At 40.5% G+C, this 23,235-nt stretch overlaps 1 pseudogene; it reads right to left on the bottom strand.

Annotated features, from left to right (window-relative positions):
- Positions 1–1,648: 1,648 nt before the first annotated feature.
- LOC108444125 lies at positions 1,649–21,183 on the bottom strand (annotated as a pseudogene).
- Between the last annotated feature and the right edge of the window lie 2,052 nt (positions 21,184–23,235).

Here is a 23,235-nt window from a genome sequence, read left to right as displayed (position 1 = left end):
TGAATGGACCAACAGAAATGGTCCAACATGACGTGGAAAAAAGTTTCCATTGACTTACATCAAAAGTAAACTATGGCTTTTGCTTCTCCTGCAGTTTCTTCTGCAATTTTTCTGGTTTTGTTCTGACAGCAGCAATATGGTGTTTTGGAAGAGTTTGGGTAGATTTTTAGATTTTGGATAGAGTAATAATTTCCTTGAAAGAAATATTAATATTACTCTAAATTGGCCTTGTTTTGTCTTTTCTATCACATACAACCAAAAAAATCTTGCACATTCTTAGTATGTTCTGACAGACATATTTTTTTTTTATATTTGGAGAGGTTGGAGAGGTTATGGACACTTTGGAGATGCCTAGTAGATGAATAGTGGAAAATGCTGCATAGCTCCTGAGTACTTTTATATGTCTGTTCCAAACTCTGTACTTTGTCTTACAAGATCATCCATTCACACATTGTAAAGCCCAAAAAATAACAGGCTTTTTTCTGTATTTGTTAATGGAACCTAAATAATGGAACTAAAAGTCTGGAAGGGAATGAATGTTTTTGGCCAAGTGTCTATTTGAATTTCAAATGAGCTTAAACTTGAATCTGCATAATGGGGTTTAATCAAGGATTTTGCTGACATTGCCATAGCTGTGTCCCTCACAACAACACCAGTATCGTCAGTCCCCAGTCCCGCCATCCAATTCAACATATACACAAAAGCCAGCATTGATGGCATTGGAGCTGTCCTCTTCTAGGTGTAAAGGGTGCAGAGAGAGTCAATCCATATTGCAGCTGGTGACTCAGCAATGCAGGCAAGAACCAGTGCCACTGGCAGTGATGATGGCATTGATTGAAGCTTAGATTCATCTATGTGGTTCACCGTCACTGTGACTGCGTACAAGAGAGGGCTAGCAGCTCATTCAGACAAAGGTCAGAGAGGTCATCTACAGTGGCTCACAGACTGTCTATGAAGGCCTACATTCCCAATGGGGCAGCCTAGCAGTGTGAGTGGGTCTCCTATATCAGCACTGGAGAAAGTCATACCTAGTGGTCATAGGTGTGGGTATATCTTGGAATTTACCACAGATTTGAAGGCAGCTCTGCCAATCAGATTTTAGGAACAGAAATATCCTTTTGTAAAGCATCTCATTTAGTGCAATAACTGTTCTCATACAAATACAACAAATCTATCTAATATGCTTAGGCCAATAGATATAACTCGGCTAATAGGCTAATATATACTTCTACTCCTATTCTCTCATATTTTACTGTAGTTAATGTCTATTTTTATTTCTTTCTAATGTATGCTACTGTGACACTGCAATTTCTTTCAGGATCAAAAAGGCTAGGTTTACACAGCAGGTAAAAGTGGCCCAAATCCGATCTTTTTCCTCAAATGTGACACATACGTGTCATCTGTGTGTCAGTGTGAACAGCAAAAACGCACTGAATCTGACATTTTCAACTCTGATTTGAGATGCTTTCATATGTGGCACTGAAATCCGATCCGTATCCGATCTATGACAATGCGACTCAGTTTGAACAGCCTGATCCGTATCCATGCGACTTTTACGTCAGTACAACGCGACATTTGTCATCACTTCGCGCTGCCGAGAGTCATAAGCATGCAGGCTGATTTTTCTGGATCTAAAATTAGAGGAGACTCATAGCAGCCGCTCCGGGTTTGGAGAGGTTTCGAACGAAGCGGCCGAGCGCGGCCGGAGGAGCCCGAACGCGGCCGGAGGAGTCCGAGCGCGGCCGGAGGAGCCCGAGGCTGCAGCGTCAGAGAACAGTTTAAAGCATCCCAGGACACGAACCAAAGAAGAGGCCGAATGCCGGTCCCTTTTTACGGCGAACTCGAGCACACTGTGGGTGATGAGCTCAGCTGTCAATCACTGGAACTTCATAATCGCTCCTGTAATAGTGGTGCAGACGAAACAAGGAGCGACTCGTGTTCGCTACTCGTCGTGATTGTTTGCCTCTGGATGAGCCACGTGAAGCATTGATCTTTTGCGCATGCGGGTCAGTCTGGGAGCTGATCCGTTCGGACTGATGTCGCATACAGATCACATTTAAAAGATAATGTGAACAAAAAATCGGATTTGGTGAGAAAATCAGATTCGGGCCATTTTTACCTGCTGTGTAAACATAGCCAAAGTTCTACCTATTTACCTAATGGCTGACAAGACAGACAGACAGACAGACAAAGGGAAATTCTTATATTGCAGCAGTAGAAAACACAGTAAAGAGCAAAACAAGAGCAACTTGAACAAGAGCAAAGTGTTGTCACACACTGTTTACAGATGCATGAATAGAACAGATACATGATAAAATAATGTGCAGTAAAAAAAATAAAAAGTGAACTGCGTGAATGCTATGCAGTTCATAATGCAGCGGTGCGTGTCCCCTCCAATGAAGTAGAGACTATACTGTAATTAACAAGCAGCTTTGTTTAAAGTGGGCTCTTAAAATACTATTGCAACTGCTAACATTGCCCATGCTAGGATCTGCTACTGCAGTGGCGCAAAAAGGGGGTATGCAGCGTATGCGGCGCATATGGGCGCTGCACTAGAGGGGCGCCAAAACGATGCCGGAAAATTATTTCTAGTCTGCATTTTCTGTAAGAGCTGTTTGTTCAAGTATGATAATACACATCAAAAAACAGCACAGCACTAATCAGGCGCCCATCCACTCCGTCCCCTACCCTCCTGCCATTTGCTCCCAAACACAGGCGCTTGAGAACGAGCCCCATAGGGAACGGAAGAGGGAGAGAGAAAAAGATGTTGTAGGGATGAAGAAAAGCTTCTCAAAGTGGTTGAAAGACAGCAGGTTGGTCAGTTTATACGCTTCACCTACGTCACCTTTGTCTACCAAAACGAGACTGTAGGGTACGAAAGTAGCGTTGGACCACTGGGTTCTAGCAAAGCTGCCTCACTGCTGCGTTCCCAAATGCACTTTAATAGAGGTCAAACCTTCCATAGTTTCCCCCAAAGATCCCGTACTTCACCGTGAATAGATTCACACAATCAGAAGAAATCGCCTTTTCAGTTTAAGATGTATGTTACTGTGCTAGCTAAGGCTAGCCATATTAATATTACCCAGCCAGCCAGATGAATGATAGCAGTGAGGCAGCAAGCTAACGTTAAAGCTAAACTTGGTTCTCCAGCTACGACCTGATTAACCCTGAACTGGTTATTTTCTCGGTTTAACTTCAAAACGAGTGACATTAGTCAAGCCATAGCTCTTTATAGTAGCCTGTTTAGCTAGCTAACCTAGCTAGTCAACATTCTAGTTAATATCCTAACCGTGGCAGCCTGGTCTAAAGCTCAGCTCGCTGGTGGCACTAAATCATCTTAAACTCTTAGTTTCTAGCCACATTCAGACACATTCAGCCTGTAACTGTTTTAGTTGAGTTCTCCTTTACATTTTTATTTATTTTGTCCTTTTATTTATTTAATTTTCTGTTTTACCTTTTTATTTATTTTATTCCATACTTTTCGCCTTTTACCTTTTTATTTCATTTATTTCTTCCATTTATTTCTTCTGTCTTCTGTTTTACTGTTTATTTTATTTCAATAATTTACTTTTTTATATAAACTTGGTGTTTTAACCCTCTTTCTTTGTGCTTATATTTTATTATTCTAATTATTAATCTCTATTTTATTGCGTTACATTTTAGCCTGTCCACTTATCAATTTATTCTGAATTATTTTATTTCTTCTTAATTAAATCCTCATTGCTTGTTTTTTGCTCTCACCATTTAATTTGTATTCTGTTTATAAAGTTCCTTATTTTAGCTTGCCTGCTTAAATATTTGATTTTAATTTTAATTTTTTTCAGTCACTTTAAATTAAGGGGCGGGATTTTGGGGGGGGGCACCGATAGTATGTTTGCATCCACCTCAGAAAGTATGTAGTTGCACCCCTGTGCTACTGACTGTGGTGGCAAAGAGAACATATGCAAAAGAGTGCATATGACACCTGCTGCTAGTGGGTAAGCACCATTTAGTAATTTATTGGGTGCGGGTCGGGCAGAGCAGAGCACAGTAATGGCTTGTCTAGACCGTAAAGCCCACTTAATACTAGGAGCTGAGAGTGGACCAGCCCAGAACCTAGGTACTGGACTCACATAGGTACTGGACTTTTTCAGGTTGGAGAACCCTTGGAAGGGGGACATTTTATTATTTTTTTAAATTTAATTAACACTGAATACAGTTTACCTGAACAGATAACTCCAACATCTTTGGAATGGTCACAATTATGTTTGCTCAATTTTGATGATAAACATTTCTTCAGTGTAGACTCTGATCCACTGCAGTCCACACCAATCGTCCAGATTGGTCCTGATCCTGGTCCAAAGTGAGCATCACTCAGTGCATCTACAGCCTCTCCACAGCGCAGCTCTCTACACACCACTGCAGCATCTCTCATATCCCAGTTATCATCACACACTGTTCCCCACTGTCCTCTATGAAGAACCTCCACTCTCCCAGCACAGCGACTCCCACCATCAACCAGCCTCACACTGTCTGTACAACAGAGACAGAGAGGGAGAGAGGGAGAGCACCAGACAGAAAACTTAACTCCTCAATTTATTTAAATGATGCAAAGAAAAATGGACTGTAGAAAAGAGGAAGACAAAGAGTGAGAAATGGAAATCTCCTATTTTTTTTACTGCAGCAACAATTCAGATTAACTGTGAATGCAGCTCTTACCAGAACACACCACTCCCACATCACTGTCATGGGAGCAGTTGTGTTTGAGTGAAGATGATGTTGGACAGAAATAAATCTGAGATTCGTTGCCTCTACACTGAAGCTCCTCTGACCACACCTGACCCTCCCCTTTGCCAAAAGCAGCTCCTCCCAGCACCTCCACAGGAAGCCCACAGCCCAGCTCTCGACACACAACCTTTGCATCCTGCTGGTCAAAGTCAGCATCACACACTGTGGACCAGGTCTCTCCATGAAGCACCTCCACTCTCCCAGAGCAGCGATGAGGACCACCAACCAGCCTGACTCCTAAAATATTATGAAGAGAGAAAAGAGAACATTCAACAGTGATTAATGATGATTAATATAAAACTGTTGTCATAAAATTATTTGATAGATGAACCTTAAATGACTTTAATGAAGTGGCTGGTCAGTGTATATGCATGCATACACACCCATGAGTCATGCATACATATACAGTACACCCATGTATATGCATACATATACACCCATGAGTCAAAACATTATGACCCTCTGCCTAATATGCTGTTATGAGGAATGGATCCTGCGCTTTCCGGCACCAAGACATTACCTGTCACAGATCAGACATGTTGTTCAAGTACATTCAACAGATGCATAATCAGACTGAGATCTGGAGAATTTAGAGGCTGGGGAAATACCCTGAACCCTCTTTATCATTTTCCTCAAACCATTCGTAAAAAATACATGCAGAGTGGTAGGGTACATTTCCCTGCTTAAAGAGGCATAATGCCGATAGGGAGCACCATTGCCATGAAGGGGTATACCTGGTACATGACTTTCTTCCATTACTCCTACGCAGGGTTGGGATAGCTTCTCAAAAATGAGTAGTTATCTACTTTGTTGCTACTTTCCCAAAATGTATAGCTAGCTACAATTCAGCTACTTTTCCAGAACGAGTAGTGGCTACTTTTTAGCTACTTTTTTGAAAAGTAGTGCACTACGTTTTAGCTCCTTTCAGAATGTTTGTGAATCTCCACTGACACACCAAACAAGCTCAACTGACAGTGTGAACAAGACACTGCGTTTAATCCTGAACCAGAAAGAAATACACAATTGAAAAGCTGCAAATATACAAAAAGATCGTGGAAAAGTGTAACCAACAATCAAACTTACACACCCAAAGGTGTGATAGCCAACAAACATTAAGACTAAATCTAAAGTCAATCATTACAGGTTTTTCCTAACAAAAATAAACAAAAATAACTGAATACAAATCAGAGAATTTTGTGCAAAGTTTTGTCAACTTTTGAAATAAAACTGCTCCAATTTAAACATTTCAGCAAGATATACCAATCAGGCATAACATTATGACCACCTCCTAGTTTCTACACTCATTATCCATTTTATCAGCTACACTTACTAATGTAAAGATGAGGGCTCTTTGTCATTCTACAGTTACAGACTGTAGTCCATCTGTTTCTCTGCACACTTTGTTAGCCCCCTTTTACCCTGTTCTTCAGTGGTCAGGAGCACCATAGAGAGCAGGTACTATTTGGGTGGTGGATCATTCTCAGCACTGCACTCAACACTGATGTGGTGGTGGTGTGTTAATGTGTGTTGCGCTGGTCTGAGTGGATCGGACACAGCAGTGCCTGTTTGCTTGAGCTGTCCTCAGGCAGGATTTCACAATTGCCACCAGCCCAGTGAACGACTGCGCTGTATGATTCAGGTTTTGCTCTGATTGCCTGAACCATGTAGTAAAATTGTAACGAAAATTTTCGCTATAGCTACACAAAAATTTGTAGGCGCTACAGCTACTAGCTACATTTTATAAAACTGTAGCGGCTATAGTTGCTAAAATTTGTAGCTAACTACAAAAAAGTCATGTCCAGTTAAAATCCTTGCTTGCCCATTGTAGGCACTTTTAATGATGGGCACTCTGACCAGTCTACAGCTACGCAGTGCCATATGCTGCAGGACGTGGTGTACTGTGTATTGTGACACATTCCTTCCATAACTATCATGAAAAATTTAGTGACATAGGTCACAGTAGCATTTCTGACTGGTCAGACAAGACAGAAAATCTTTGTCGCTAAGTATTGGGCACCCAACACCCTGTCACCAGTTTGTTCCTCCTTTTGTTAGATATTCACTACTGTTCATCAGGAGCACCCCACATTTCTGAGATGGCCATAATGATTTGGCCATTGTTGTTCAAGTCTTTAAAACTGTTCAATTCTCCTGTATTCAACACACCAACTGCAAGAAATTACTGTTTGCTTACTAACACATGCCAGACTTTAACATGTGCTGTTCATACAAGATAATTAACTTTATTTACTTCATCTGTGAGGTGTCATATTGTTTTGGTTCATCAGTGGACAGACAGATGAGAAATTAAAACCCAAAAATAAATGTGTGGAGAACCATAAGTAGTGCAGGTGCTTCCAGGTGTACTGTATGATACACTTGGGTAATGTACTTTGTTGGTTCCACAAAAAACCTTGACATTTTGCTGCAAAACTATACCCAGTGTGGTAGATGGAAGTTCATTGCTTTGCCTAAGGGCACAATCAAGAAAACTCAATCAATCCTGGGATTTGAACCAGTGACCTTTCAGTTCCTGGATCACCTCTCAGTAAGGCACCAGCCTCCCTGGCATTGCAAGTCCTACCTTGCCCTGTGGCCTGTAGAAAAAGGCTGAGCAAGTCCAGTTAGCCTTTCAATCAGTATGGACAAAATGTAAATAAGGTTTATTATTGATGTCTGAATGACAATCACAAAGACTATTCACCCAGCTAATGTTTCAACAGGAATCAATGAGGTACATGAGAAAAATCTTAATAAACTGTGTTGGGAATTGTAGTCAAATGTATTCATTTAATGACTTTGATTCTCAAACATTAGTGCAAAATGTAAGGAGAAATAGAAGTGCAGCAGGATGTGTTCAGACTGTGTCAATAAAAACAATCCACCCCCACAAAAACATAGAGAAGGACATTATTAAGATTAAGATTAAGTGACCCTTATTAGTCCCACAATGGGGAAATTTCACCTCTGTATTTAACCCATCCGTGAAGTGAAACACCACATACTCTAGTGAGCACACACACACTAGGGGGCAGTGAGCACACTTGCCCGGAGCGGTGGGCAGCCCAATCCACAGCGGCCGGGGAGCAGTTGGGGGTTAGGTGTCTTGCTCAAGGACACCTCAGTCATGTGCTGTCGGCTCTGGGGATTATAGCAACGTTGCAAAGTATAAACTCTTTATTACAATGACAAAGGCACATTTGTGAGTTCAGGCATGTGAATTATAGGCACTGGTCTACAGAGATGTAGAAAAAAAATAATAAAGCCAGATACATCCTTCAGCATACTGTGCATAAGTGAGTAAGTGCATGTGTGGTGCACACAGAGAGAACTGTACTGGCTTGGAACAGCCCCTGAAGTCCCTACAGTAAGGGGGTCTAGTGGTTATGTGATGCAGTAGGGGGACTTTGCTGGCATGCTTTGATTCCCCTTGACCCGTCAGAGGGAGGGTTCACTGCAAATCAGTACTACATTATTCTGAATCATCACCTTTACTTGATAAAGAAACATTTTTGTTCTGATTGGAGTGGCCTTTTCCTTGATGACAATGTTGTCATTCACAGGGCATGAGAGGTCACTGGATGGCTTAATGAGCAAGAAGACAACTTACTAATACACTTTATGTTCATATTTCCTTTACTTTGTCACTGATCGATATGTGTATTTGCAAATTTTAAGGGAAAATAAATTATGAATTCAGTGATGGATGAAAGAGAACAAATCAGTGTTGATCAGAAAATGAGACTTAACTAATTCTGGTAATAAGATTTGAATAGCTTACCTGAGCAGATAACTCCAGCATCTTTAGACTCATTACAGGCATGTTTACCCCATAATGTTGAATGACATTTCTTCAGTGTAGACTCTGACCCCTTACAGTCCACAGCATCCATCCAGATTGGTCCTGATCCTGGTCCAAAGTGAACATCACTCAGTGCATCTACAGCCTCTCCACAGCCCAGCTCTCTACACACCACTGCAGCATCTTTCATATCCCAGTTATCATCACACACTGTACCCCACTGTCCTCTATGAAGAACCTCCACTCTCCCAGCACAGTGACTTCCACCATCCACCAACCTCACATTGACTGTACAAGGGAGAAAAATGGGAGTGACATAAAAAGAGAGAAAGAGATGCATATACCAGTCACTTCATTAAGCATACCTCCTTGTATCTTAACTCATTGTCCATTTTATCAGATCTTCTTACCATATAAGTGAACTTTATAGTTCTTGTCTACAATCAGTTATGAAAGCATGTGTGTTTAAAACTGGCAGAGATTTGAACATCCACATTTTTTTCCAATGGATCCAATGTGTATCGGCTTTTGCCTTGTAGTGTACTTTGCTAATTTTACTTCATAAACTGATCAGAACTTTTTTGGGACATAGTGAAATCTGTATCTGCAGGCAGCAGGATGTCTGCAAGAAGAGCCAACAGCTAAATTTATGACTCAGGTTGCTAACACACTTTCAACCCCTACCTATTCTCACCTCAAACAAACTTACTTTTGACCCAGCAGTCTGAAGACTTTCTTTCTTTTAACTGACATTTTAAGTGCAACTTAATGGAACCTCATGCCACTCCTTTGAAACATCCTGAAGAAACCCTTGGACATCACTGGAGTAAATGGAGTAAAAACCTTTGGCTTTAAATGTGCTATGTAAATAAAAATTATTTGGGTGGTGGATCATTCTCAGCACTATAGTGACACTGCTGTGGTGGTGACATATTAGTGTGCATCGAGCTGGTATAAGTGGATCAGACACAGCAGTGGTGCTGGAGTTTTTAAACTGTTTAATGGCACTGCTGGAGTCAACCAAAAATATCCAGCCAACAACGTCTTGTGGGCAACGTCCTGTGAACACTGATGAAGGTTGAGAGGATGAACAACACAAACTGTGCAGCAACAGGCGAGGTATCATCTCTGACTGTGTACAGTAAGGGGACATTGTATTTAAAAAACTCTAGCAAAAGTGCTGTGTCTATTCCTCTTAAACCAGCACAACACACAAACATACCATGTCACTGCAGTGTTGAGAATGATCCACCACCCAAATGTGGTGGTCCTGTGGTCATCCTAACTATTGAATAATGGTAAAAGGGGGCTAACAAATTATGCAAAGAAACTGATGAATTGTAATTGTAGAACTACAAAGTGCATCTATTTGATAAGTGGACATAAAAAGGATGTGTATAGATACAAGGACATATACTTCATTAAGTGGCTGGTAAGTGTATATTAATGTAGAGCCAGAGAGATTCAGACAGAAAATTAACCCCTAAAAAAATTAAAACACAGGTTTTCCCAATTAGAGGAATTCAAGAGCAACTATGAAAGATTGATTTCTTACAAGCACACAATACTCCCACATCATTGTCATGGGAGCAGTTGTGTTTGAGTGAAGATGATGTTGGACAGAAGTGAATCTGAGATTCGTTGCCTCTACACTGAAGCTCCTCTGACCACACCTGACCCTCCCCTCTGCCAAAAGCAGCTGCTCCCAGCACCTCCACAGGAAGCCCACAGCCCAGCTCTCGACACACAACCTCTGCATCCTGCTGGTCAAAGCCAGCATCACACACTGTGGACCAGGTTTCTCCATGAAGCACCTCCACTCTCCCAGAGCAGTGAGAACCACCAACCAGCCTGACTTCTAAAATATTATGAGAGGACAGGAACAAAGTGACATATTCTTATGATGGAGAAAGTGGTTAATGTTTGAATTAAAATGCACTAGATAATTCATAATCTTTTTAACTACCAAAGTTTGCATAAGAATGAACTATGTTTTCAATCCTTAATGATATATAATAATATTGCAGCATACCTGAACAGATGACTGCAGCATCTTTGGAATGATCACAGTTATGTTTACCCCATCCTCTTGAGCTACAGATCTTCAGTGTAGACTCTGAGCCACTACAGTCTACCTCATCCATCCAGATAGGTCCTGATCCTGGTCCAAAGTAAGCATCACTCAGTGCATCTACAGCTTCTCCACAGCCCAGCTCTCTACACACCACTGCAGCATCTCTCATATCCCAGCCATCATCACACACTGTTCCCCACTGTCCTCTATGAAGAACCTCCACTCTCCCAACACAGCGACTGCCCCCATCAACCAGCCGCACACTCCCTGTAAAAGAGACAGAAAGAAAGAAAGGCTTTCTTCCACACCCCATTTCATCACATGTACAAGCTGCAAACTTACTTTATCTTTGTGTGTTTTTTTTTTTTTAATGCAGTTTATATATTCAATTCTATATCTAGCACCTCTATATTAACCCTTTTCTGATCTTGCCCTCTGACTGGAGTGTGCTGTGGATTAGCTGGCCATAGTTGGTGCTGGTCTGCCTCATTTGCTTTTACTTGTGTTCTGTTTTAGATGGCTCTGAAAATTCTGGGTCCTGACCCTGATTTCATCCACACTGCAATACTTTTTGAAATGTCCAAAGACGTTCTTATATTTAGGAAAGTGGAAATTAGGAAAGTGGCGTGTATATATACTTTTTTAAAGTCTGGTCCATTGTATAGGTCCGTTTAGTGATTATATAATTATAGATTGTAGTGCAAATGTTCTCCTGCATAATCTTTTATTTACCCCCATTGATCACTTATCAGGACCCACGCAAGATCAGCTCAAAGCAAGTATTATTTGGGGGGTGGATCATTCCCAGCACTGTGGTGACACTCACAAGGAAATGACATGTTATAGCTGGGTCAAGTTTTCCTGCCATCAAAAACATCTACACTGAATAGTGTATGAAGAACACCTGCAGCATCAGGGAGGAACATGATTTGACCTAAATGGTGTTCCCCTCCAGGTTAATACAGATCAACTCCAGTTCTCCTCTACATTTGTAGAGACTTTGGTCAAATCCCATTTCACCCCTTGCCCCTACTGCTTAGCCCTTAGCCCTCTGTTTTGCGCATTCACATCTAGGGTTAGGGTGTCCTAATTTTTATTGAGATAAGTGGACCACTTCTTCTAGTTCCCCTTCTGCAAAATACTGGAATATTGTGGTAAGAGCGCAACTTTCAGTCATTTTGGACTACTTTATCAGACCTGCAATGTGGGGTTTGTTTTATTTTAATGCCAGCTTTGTATTTTTGCAATTTTGAATTTAAACTTGATAATAACAAATTAATACTAGAATTCAACTTTACACAGCTAAGAATCTCTTAAAAGAAAGCAAATGTATTTCCATTAAGAGGTTCTTGGCTACGTAGTTGTATTCTGATATGAATCTGTTTGAAGTTGAGCTGTTAAATGTTAGTTAATTCATGACATTTAAAGAAGAGGCCTGCTATCTACAACCTGATTACCAAAAAACTTGGGAAGCTGTGCAAAATGTACATACAAACATGTAATGATGTACAACTGAATTAAATCCTGTATTTAATTGAAAATAGTACAAAGATAACATATCAAAGACACACACACATTTTCTAAGCCACTTATCCTTCTGGGTCAACAGGGGATGCTCATCAAAAGATCATCATGTCACTTGTTGAAAATATTTGGTGTATTATGAAATATAAAATACAACAAAGAACTGCTGAGCTGCTGAAATCCTATATCAATCAAGAATGAGTATTTCAATTAAATATCAGGTTTAAATGATTTGCACATCAATGCATTCTGTTTTCATTTAAATTTTGCACAGCGTCCCAACTTTTTGGAAACATATATTAAATATGTAAGTATTTAAAAGGTCTGCCATAATATGTTAAATATTTTGTTTGAAAAATAGAAATAAGAGATTTGTTAAAGTAAATTCAGTGCGTACCAGCACAGACCAGTCCCACATCACTGTCATGGGAGCAGTTGTGTTTGAGTGAAGATGATTTTGGACAGAAGTGAATCTGAGTTTCGTTGCCTCTGCACTGGAGCTCCTCTGACCACACCTGACCCTCCCCTCTGCCAAAAGCAGCTGCTCCCAGCACCTCCACAGGAAGCCCACAGCCCAGCTCTCCACACACAACCTCTGCATCCTGCTGGTCAAAGTCAGCATCACACACTGTGGACCAGGTCTCTCCATGAAGCACCTCCACTCTCCCAGAGCAGCGAGAAGCACCAACCAGCCTGACTTCTAACATCAGGAAAACAGAGAACATGGAATGCTCTATTATTACTGATATCAATATGTTAAGTCACATTAACTTAAGTTCATCCATAATTTAATGATAACAATATGAAAATCAAACATGATAAAAGTACTGGTTTTAGTCAGGGTTGGGATAGCTACTGAAAAATGAGTAGTTAGCTACTTTGTAGCTACTTTCCCAAAAGTTGTAGCTAACTACAATTTAACTACTTTTCCAGAACGAGTAGTGGCTACTTTTTAGTTACTTTCAAAGCGCAGTTGTCAGAACGTTTGTGAATCTCCACCTGACACACCAAACAAGCCCAACTGACAGTGTGAACAAGACACTGCATTTAATCCTGAACCAGAAAGAAATACACAACTGAAAAGCTGCAAAAATACAAAAAGATCATGGAAAAGTGTAACCAACAATCAAACTTACACACCCAAAGGTGTGATATCCAAGAAACATTAAGACTAAATCTAAAGTCAATCATTACAGGTTTTTCCTAACAAAAATAAAAAACAGAATATAAACAAACAAAATAAACAAAAATGAACAAAAGTTTTGTTTAAAACTGCTCCAATTTAAAAATTCAGCAAAATACACTGATCAGGCATAATATTATGACCACATTATGATGCTCATTGTCGATTTTATCAGCTCCACTTACTATATAGGTGCACTTTGTAGTTCTACAGTTACAGACTGTAGTCCATCTGTTTCTCTGATACCTTGTTAGCCCCCTTTTACCCTGTTCTTCAGTGGTCAGGACCCCAATGGACCCTCACAGAGCAGGTACTATTTGGGTGGTGGATCATTCTCAGCACTGCAGTAGCACTGACATGGTGGTGGTGTGTTTGTGTGTGTGGTACGCAGTGCTGCTGGAGTACTGAGAATAGTCCACCAACCAAAAATATATAGCCAACAGCATCCTGTGGGCAGTGTCCTATGACCACTGATGAAGGACTAGACCATGATTAACTCATACTGTATAGCAAGAGAGGAGCCGTTGTCTCTGGCTTTGCATCTACAGGGTGAACCGACAATGCAGGTGCATCTAATAGAGTGGACACAGTGTTTAAAACTCCAGCAGCACTGCTGTGTCTGATCCACTTGTACCAGTGCAACACACACTAACACACCACCACCAAATCAGTGATAATGCAGTGCTGAGAATGATCCATCACCCAACTAGTACCTACTCTGTGAGGGACCATGGGGGTCCTGACTACTGAAGAAAAGGGTAAAAGGGGGCTAACTGCTATTTCACCAACCTTTATAGCTGAAGACTGACACACAGATTGTTGGACACCAACAATGCAGATAAAGAAATGGCAAAGAGAGAGATTTGAGACAGACATCGATAATTTAGAGATTAATGAATTTCTTTACATTGATAATCACTCAGCACGTTTCCTCATACGTTTAATCTGCAGTACAGTCTGGCACCTCAGGTACTATTTAAGGTGGAACATGACAAATCAAACGAGAAGCTGGAGAATGAGAAGCAACTTCAGTCTTGCAACAAGTCGAATGCTGAGAGGCATTTAACAAGAAGTTAAATATATGCAAGAAAAGCGGCTACAGCTGAGCTAAAGGTTAAAGCAGAGCAAAGTAAGTATGCATTTGGGTTTATATTTCTAGCCTATACTAGAACATCAGCCAAGATTTTAAGACAAACATAAAAACGGCTCTTCTTAACATTTCGGTTGCGACCCCTGAGTTAAGCTTTCTAGTAAGGGGTGATCAGCGCATGGAGTGCGCGTGTGCCCGTTTGCTCGAGCTGTGTGTGACTCAGTCAGGATTTCACAGTCGCCACCAGCCCAGTTACCAGCCACATTCTGTGGTTCATTTTGCACTGAAGCCTGTAGTGAAATTGTAGCGAATATTTTCACTCTAGCTACACAAAAAATTGTAGTTGCTACAGCTACTAGCTACATTTCATACAACTGTAGCGGCTACAGCAACTAGCTACTAAAATTTGTAGTTAGCTACAGAAAAATAGCGACTCTCCCATCCCTGGTCTTAGTGACACAACAAAGGTTATAATGACAATAATTATCACATCATATTAAGCTAAAGAGTTTCTGCAGGAATTGAAAGCCTTTCAATATGTTGAGATTTCAACATGCCTACATGTTTTTTTTTTATCTCAGTTTCACTTCTATCATGCAATTTTCACATCACCTACTGTGCTTGGAGAGTTCCAAGTATGTGATGTAAATAAATATGATACTTAGACGCAAAAAATTTGCGAGCGTTTATGCTGTACTGAATATTGAAAACTCAATTCCAAAAAGTTGTTACTTCGTAGATAAAATGCAAATAAAAACAGAAAAAAGAAGTGATATTTAATATTTTTACTTATCAACTGTATGAATTCTTATAAATATATGCTAACTCCAAATGTGATGCCTACAATACATTAAAAAAAAATGAAACTGGGCCAGCGTAATTTGTGGAATAATGAAAACACCTGTTTTGGAACTTTCCACAGGTAAACAGATGAATAGGTAACAAATGAAGCTATAAAACAAGCATTCATTAAAGGCTCAGTGTCCACTGTGCGAAAAACTGGGCATTAGTTCAACAGTTTATGCATGTTTCTCAATGCATGACTGATGAAATTTAGGGATCTTACCATCTACAGATCATAAAATTACTAAAAGATTTAGAGAATCCAGAGAAATATCTGTGCACAGAAGGCGAAACTGAAAACCAATGCTGTAAGGAATATAACCACATGAGCCTGGCTAAACCTAGGAAAACCCTGGTCAGTAAACACAGTTCATCACTGCATCTACAAATGCAAGTTAAGACTATATTAATCAAAGCAGAAGCCATATATCAACATCTAGAAAGTTATTGTTTGTTTTGTATTATTTGAAGCAACAAACCAAACAGGTTTAACATTTTATTTATTATTATTGAACTAAAATGAGTCCTTCACACTTGTACATGTCATTTATCGACAGGTTGTTTAGGGATCCATGAGTGGGTTTCCATGGTATCACTCCAGAAAGAACCCTTAAAATGTAATAATGTAATCATATGATAGAGGCTATCTTCTTCTTCTTCTTCTTCTTCTTTCGGCTGCTCCCTTTAGGGGTTGCCACAGCGGATCATCTGCATCCATCTTGCCCTATCCATTGCCTCCTCTACTTTCACACCAACCATCTCCATGTCCACCTTCACTACATCCATAAACCTTCTCTGAGGTCTACCTCTTCTCCTTCTACCCGGCAGCTCCATCTCCAACATTCTTTGCCCAATATAGCCACTATTCCTCCTCAACACATGTCCAAACCATCTCAACCTGGCCTCTCTGGCTTTATCTCCAAACTGCTCCACCTTCTCCGTCCCTCTGATCTGCTCATTTCTAATCTTGTCCATCCTTGTCACTCCCAATGAAGATCTCAGCATCTTCATCTCCGCCACCTCCAGCTCAGCCTCCTGTCTTTTAGACAGAGCCACAGTCTCCAAACCATACATCATAGCAGGACGCACTACTGTCTTGTAAACCTATGATAGAGGCTATCAGTATGTGTCAATAAAGGATCAACAATGTGATTCAAACTGAAGTGTCTATAGGCTTCTCATAATCATGATCCACATAATTAGTATATTAGTATAGTGTAGTATATTATTAATATATTATCACTCACTCATCATCTAAGCTGCTTATCAGCTTTATAGAGACTGTGTCTTTGCCCTGAATTAAAACTAAATTTAATCATAGAAAAACTCAATCAGTCCGTTTAAATAACCTAATCAACATATATCCATGTTCTGATGATAGCACTAACACCTTAGATCTAAAACTTGGACTACTTAATATAAGATCACTAAACTCTAAAGCAGTCGTCGTAAATGAAATTATAAGCGATCATAAATTTGACTTTTTTTGTCTAACTGAAACGTGGGTTAGACCAGATGAATATTTAGCTTTAAATGAAGCCACGCCTGTAGGCTATAATTATGCACATAGGCCAAGATTATCAGGCAAGGGAGGTCTGTGTAATATACCAAAATACTCTCGATATCAGTCAGAAACAATGCGACCCTTTTACTTCCTTTGAGTTCCTTTCTATTCACGTTACAAATCCAATCACAAAAAAAGAAGGCGTTCTCATTATTTAACATTTACAGACCACCAGGGCCACCTCTGAATTTATAAAAGAATTTAGTGACTTCGCTGCAAACCTGGCTGTGTGCAACGATAAAGTAATAATTGTAGGGGATTTTAATATTCACTTTGAGAAGGTAGATGACCCATTAAAAAGGCATTTACCTCAATCCTAGACTCTGTTGGTTTTACCCAAAATGTAACAGGGCCGACACACTACTGTAGTCATATGTTAGATTTAGTTTTGACACTAGGTCTTAACATAGACAAGCTTAATATCCTACCGCGAACCACAGCAATCTCCGACCATTACCTAATTTCATATGAGCTACAACTTAGCCATAATATATATACGTCCCCTCGTTATTCAACAAAGCGCTCAATAAAACCTTCTACCGCCCTACAATTTATAGAAAATCTCCCAGAGCCATCAACCCCAGTCTCCACTCCATCAGACCCAATGGAACTAGATTTACTAACCGATTATTTAGAAAATACCTTACGATCCACTTTAGAAAATGTGTCCCCACTTAAAATAAAAAGAATGCAAAAAAAAGAAGAAGGCAGAAAAAGCTCGCCCCGTGGTACAACGATAAAACCTGGACCTTAAAACAAACAGCTCGGAAATTAGAGCGGAAATGGCGTCAAACCAAACCGGAAGTGTTCCACTGCCTGGAAGGACAGCCTTATAGAGTATAGAAATGCTCTCACTGAAGCTCGCTCAGCATGTCTGGCCTCGCTGATCGAGAAAAACAAGTATAATCCTAGAATACTGTTTAATGTGATTTCCCAAATCACAAAAAATCAGGCAGGTACTGAATCAGAAATTCCAGCAACTCTCACTATTTTATGGACTTCTTTAATAATAAAATTGAAAATATTAGACAACAAATTCAACCCACAGTATCAAATTCAAATCCAGCTTGGCTGTCATCTGACTTGGCTGATATAGAACAAAACACAGCTGTAGAAAAGAGCCTGGAAACTTTTTACCCACTCCCACAGCTGGAGCTAGAGAAGATTATCTCTTCTGCAAATTGCACAACCTGCATACTAGATGCAATTCCATCAAAATTACTCAAAGAAGTACTGCCAGTTATTATAAACCCTATTTCAACTATTTTTAACTCGTCCCTTAGTCTGGGCCATGTACCCAAAGCTTTTAAACTAGCAGTTATCAAACCCCTGATCAAGAAACCAAATCTTGATGCCACCGTTTTGTCTAATTACAGGCCTGTTTCTAACTTACCGTTTATATCAAAGATCTTAGAAAAGGCTGTGGCCCAACAACTTAATTCATATCTACACAAGAACCATATATATGAAAAATTTCCACACCACAGCACTGAGACGGCTCTAGTTAAGATAACTAATAATCTTCTTCTTGCCTCTGATCAAGGCTACATATCTCTCTTAGTGCTACTTGACCTTAGCGCGGCTTTCGATACAATAGACCACAACATTTTCCTAGAAAGGTTAGAAAACATGGTTGGAGTCACAGGGACAGTCCTATCATGGTTCAGATCTTACCTATCAGAACGTTATCAGTTTGTTAGGGTAAACAATTTATCTTCCAATTATTCAAAAGTGATATTTGGAATTCCGCAGGGGTCTATATTAGGACCATTATTATTTACACTATACATGTTACTGTTAGGCACAGTTATAAGTAACCATGGCGTAAACTTTCATTGTTACGCAGACGATACTCAACTGTACATATCAGCCAAACCTGATGACCAATACATGTAAAAGAAAATGGAGGACTGTGTAAAAGACGTGAAATGCTGGATGTCACGGAACTTCCTCCTATTAAACAGTAACAAAACAGAGGTTCTCCTTCTGGGTCCAAAATTAGCAAGAAGTAAATTACCAGATTTAATCTTAAATCTCGCCGAGTTTCCAGCCACAACTGGCTGGAAACACCCGTTATAATAGATTCAGATTTATCATTCGATCAACACATAGGCGGCATCACTAGGACAGCTTTTCTACATCTTCACAACATTGCTAAGATAAGAAATGCTCTATCCCTGCGTGATGCAGAAACACTAGTACACACTTTTATTACTTCTAGGCTAGACTACTGTAATGCGCTACTGTCAGGATGCACAAGCAGGAATTTAAACAAACTCCAACTAGTCCAAAACGCCGCAGCCAGGGTCCTCACTAAAACTAGAAAATTTGAGCATATTAGTCCAGTGCTATCATCACTTCACTGGCTGTCTAAATAAATTCTGTATTGATTATAAAATCCTTTTATTGACTTATAAAGCCCTACATGGTCTCCCGAGTACTTACAAGACCTTGTTTCTCATTATGAGCCATCACGACCACTCAGATCCCAGAGCGCTGGCTTATTAATAGTCCCCAGAATTCAGAAGGTTTCAGCTGGGGGAAGAGCTTTTTCTTATAAAGCCCCCAAACTCTGGAATGATCTTCCAGAAACTGTTCGGGACTCAGACACAGTCTCAATCTTTAAGACTAGGCTGAAAACTCACTTGTTCAGTTTAGCTTTTGGTAGGTAATGTTCCCCCTTAGATAAAGGCAGCAGATCCAGGGGTCCATGGACACAGGGAATTATAGTAAACTGAGACGCTTGTGCTGTCGTCCCGCTGCTCGCACGCGGTCACTCAGGTTTGTGGACGGTGGAGCGGAGGGATGCCGAACTGTTTCAGAGTGCTGCCGTGTCTGTGTGTCCTTCTGGTTCTCTCCTTTTAGCTAAGCTGTCATAATCAGATCTGCCGGAGTCGTTAGCCACACTCTGTAAATGTTTACATCCCCTGTTTATGTACAAACAGATAGAATAAAACTAATTCCATCTCCCTGCTTTCTTTCCGAGTATACAATCACCTATATGTCCGGCTGGACACTGAAGGACGACTGACTGCTGAGCCCTCCTGCTACCCACTTCAGACCAGCTGCCCACGCCCTAGCTGCCACCAGCTGCCTTGGACTAGCTGCCCACCCTACACTGATATTCTCATGGACTCCTAGTTATTCCTAATGCCAATATTACTGCGATTAATATTAGTAGTATAATCACTTGTAGGTAGTTTGACCAGAGCAGGATGGGTCCCCCCTGGTGAGCCTGGTTCCTCCCAAGGTTTCTTCCTCAGATCTGAGGGAGTTTTTCCTTGCCACTGTTGCCCCTGGCTTGCCCATCGGGGAGGGTTTTGTACATTCTTACAGTCCTGTTAAAACTTTGTCTTTTCCGAAATTCTGTAAAGCTGCTTTGTGACAACATCCGTTGTAAAAAGCGCTATACAAATAAATTTGATTTGATTTGATTTGATTATCCTCCTGAGTCGCCAGAGATGCTTATTTGGTGGAAGACACCCTGGACAGGTTGCCAGTCCATCATGCTGGTTAATATTAGTAACTATTTTAATTAATGTTAGATATTATATTAGTTAAAGTTAATTAATGTATAGGATAAAGTACTTTTGGAATATTCGTTTATTGTCTGAATCTCATGTCAGTGAGTGTGGAAATAAGTAATGGCTTCTCATGTTCACTCATTAGTAAGGAAACAATGATAAGGAAATAATGACACATTATTTGTTTCAGATAATTACTATATATATATATATATATATATATAATATAGCCTATAAACAGACTAACAAACTAAGACAGAGCTAGCATCTGGACCAAAATTACATTTCAAAATGAGGATTATTGCAGTTTACCTGAACAGATCATTCCAGCAGGTTTAGTGTAATCACAGACACTCTTATCTGTTTCCACATTTCTTCCTCCACATTGACTGATTGAAGACTCTAATCCTTTACATTTTCTTCCATATTCCTGTATTATTCCTGGCGCTGGTCCAAACTGAGCATCACTCACTACATCTAGAGGGTCTCCACAGCCCAGCTCTCTACACACCACTTCAGCAGCTTTCATATCCCAGTAACCATCACACACTGTTCCAAACCAATCTTTACGAAAAATATCCACTCTTCCAGCACAGCGTCTGCCTCCTTCTCCCAGCTGTACAATGTCTATATATCAGAGAGGGAAAGTAATGAAGACAGAAAGAAAGAAACCATAGCAGTTTTTGTCTTCAATGAGGTTTGTTAAGGTCTAGTTTATTTCTATAATTACTTACCAGCTGTGGTGAGTGAGATTGTGGAGGACAGAAGAATGAGAGCCACACAGCTGTCCATCTCCCTCTGACCTGCACACAGTCTGTTCAACTCAACAGCAGAGCAAACTTTACCTCCACTCCCTCAAAGAGAACGAAGAATATGAGAGAGAGAGAGAGAGAGAGAGAGAGAGAGGTGCTCCCCACAGCCGCCAATCACACTCACTATGACCTTATTAGAAAGAGGAGAGGAAATCATCAAACATTTTCAGAGACAAATCAGAGGAGGCGTTTTTTTCTTTCTCCATATTTATCAAAAGAGCGTCAGCGCTGATGAACAGAACTCCGCCTCCATCTCTAGAGGAGTGTGTGTGTGTGAGGAGAGACGCTCGCAGCAGTGTGGTGAGAAACGCCACCAACATACAGGAGACTGACTTCAGAGAGAGGAAACACTCCAGTGTAATACAGCATTAATGCTGCACCTGCAGAGAGCTGATCCACACACTGATAACCAGCTCACACACACACACACACACACACACACACACACACACACAGATAGCCTACTCACACACACACACAAAGTAATAACCTACTCACACACGGACACACACACACACACACACACACACACACACACACACACACACACACACACACGAACACTGTTAAATTAGTCTCACACTGATTGATAAAGCACACAAACTCGAACTACTCACACATACATATACAGATAAACTATTTACACACAAACTGAAAAACTGAACTACACACACAATGCATACACATGCACACACCTTGATAAATTACTCTCTCACACACACACACAAACACATACTTGTGTACTACTCACACACACACACACACACACACACACACACACACACACACACACACACACATGTGTATATATATATATATATATATATATATATATATATATATATATATATATATATAGTCCTGTATGTTTATTGTCTGGTGTATTTATTGTATATTCTGCCCTGTGTATCTTCACTGTATGTAGTTCTGTGTAATGTGCTGCTGTTTGTGTTGTAAAATGGACCTGACGGCTGACATTTGTTCCAATGTACAAACCTGGAGCAACGATACATAAAGATAAATACAGACCACTCAACTTGACTCTCTTCTCTACCCCCCTCTCCCTCCTCACAACATCCCCAGCTCTCTCTCTCTCCTGCTCCTCTACACACACCTGCTGGTACGCGACTTCCTGCTCCTCCACTAAACCAAGAACTTCAAAGGATGAACAGCTTCAGCTGCCAAACAGATTCTTATCAGCTGATCACATATTTACCACATCACATGCAGAATTACCACAGTGATATAAATATGCTGTTATATAGGCCTTTAGCTTCATGTTATTACAGTACAGTGTATCACAGTGTTGATGCACAGGAGAGAGAAGGACCATTGAAGCAGATTAAAGGAAGATGGAGACTCTAGTGGAGGGCAGAACACAGTTTTATAGGGATGTGTGAGTCATTTAAGGCAGGGCTTCTCATATCTGGTTCTGGAGGCCCACTGCCCTGCATATATTAGTGCTTTTCCTCATTTAACGTAGCCACTTTAATTCTATAAAGAGCTGTAAAAGAGCTGATCATTTAGATCTGGTGTGTTGGGTGCAGGGTAAACACTAAATGTGCAGGCCAGTACGCCTCCAGGACCAGAGCTGAGAAACACTGATTTAAGGCATTACTGTGGTTTGGGGATGCAGTGGATGCGCTTGTAGGGATACATTTTAGGAGGCTGTTGAAATGAACTCACAGATTCTCCAAATGACTTCATCAGTGAGATGCTGTTTGTTCTCAGGTGACAGTGATGAGACGACAGATTCAACACCAGTTCTTTACAGATGGATTGACAGTCAGTCTGCAGTTTTACATTTCTTCATTGTTATGCAGGGGTACACAGAGAGGGGCAGCCTATTAATACCTGACTGAGTAGCGGGTTTTGGGCCATTGATGGTTAAGCACGGTATCAACAAGGTTGATGTGGTTGAACATTTTATTTACCACAAAGAAGGAGATCACATGATGTATTGTTTAAAAACTGAGGCTAAATTACCAATCCAGTGAAATCATGGGTGGTTCTGCTCACTTGTAATGAAAACTTACAGCTATAGCAGTCCTG

The sequence above is a fragment of the Pygocentrus nattereri genome, chromosome 1, assembly GCF_015220715.1.
Source record: "Pygocentrus nattereri isolate fPygNat1 chromosome 1, fPygNat1.pri, whole genome shotgun sequence".
Classification (NCBI taxonomy): domain Eukaryota; kingdom Metazoa; phylum Chordata; class Actinopteri; order Characiformes; family Serrasalmidae; genus Pygocentrus; species Pygocentrus nattereri.
This window is presented reverse-complemented; position numbering and strand designations above follow the sequence as displayed.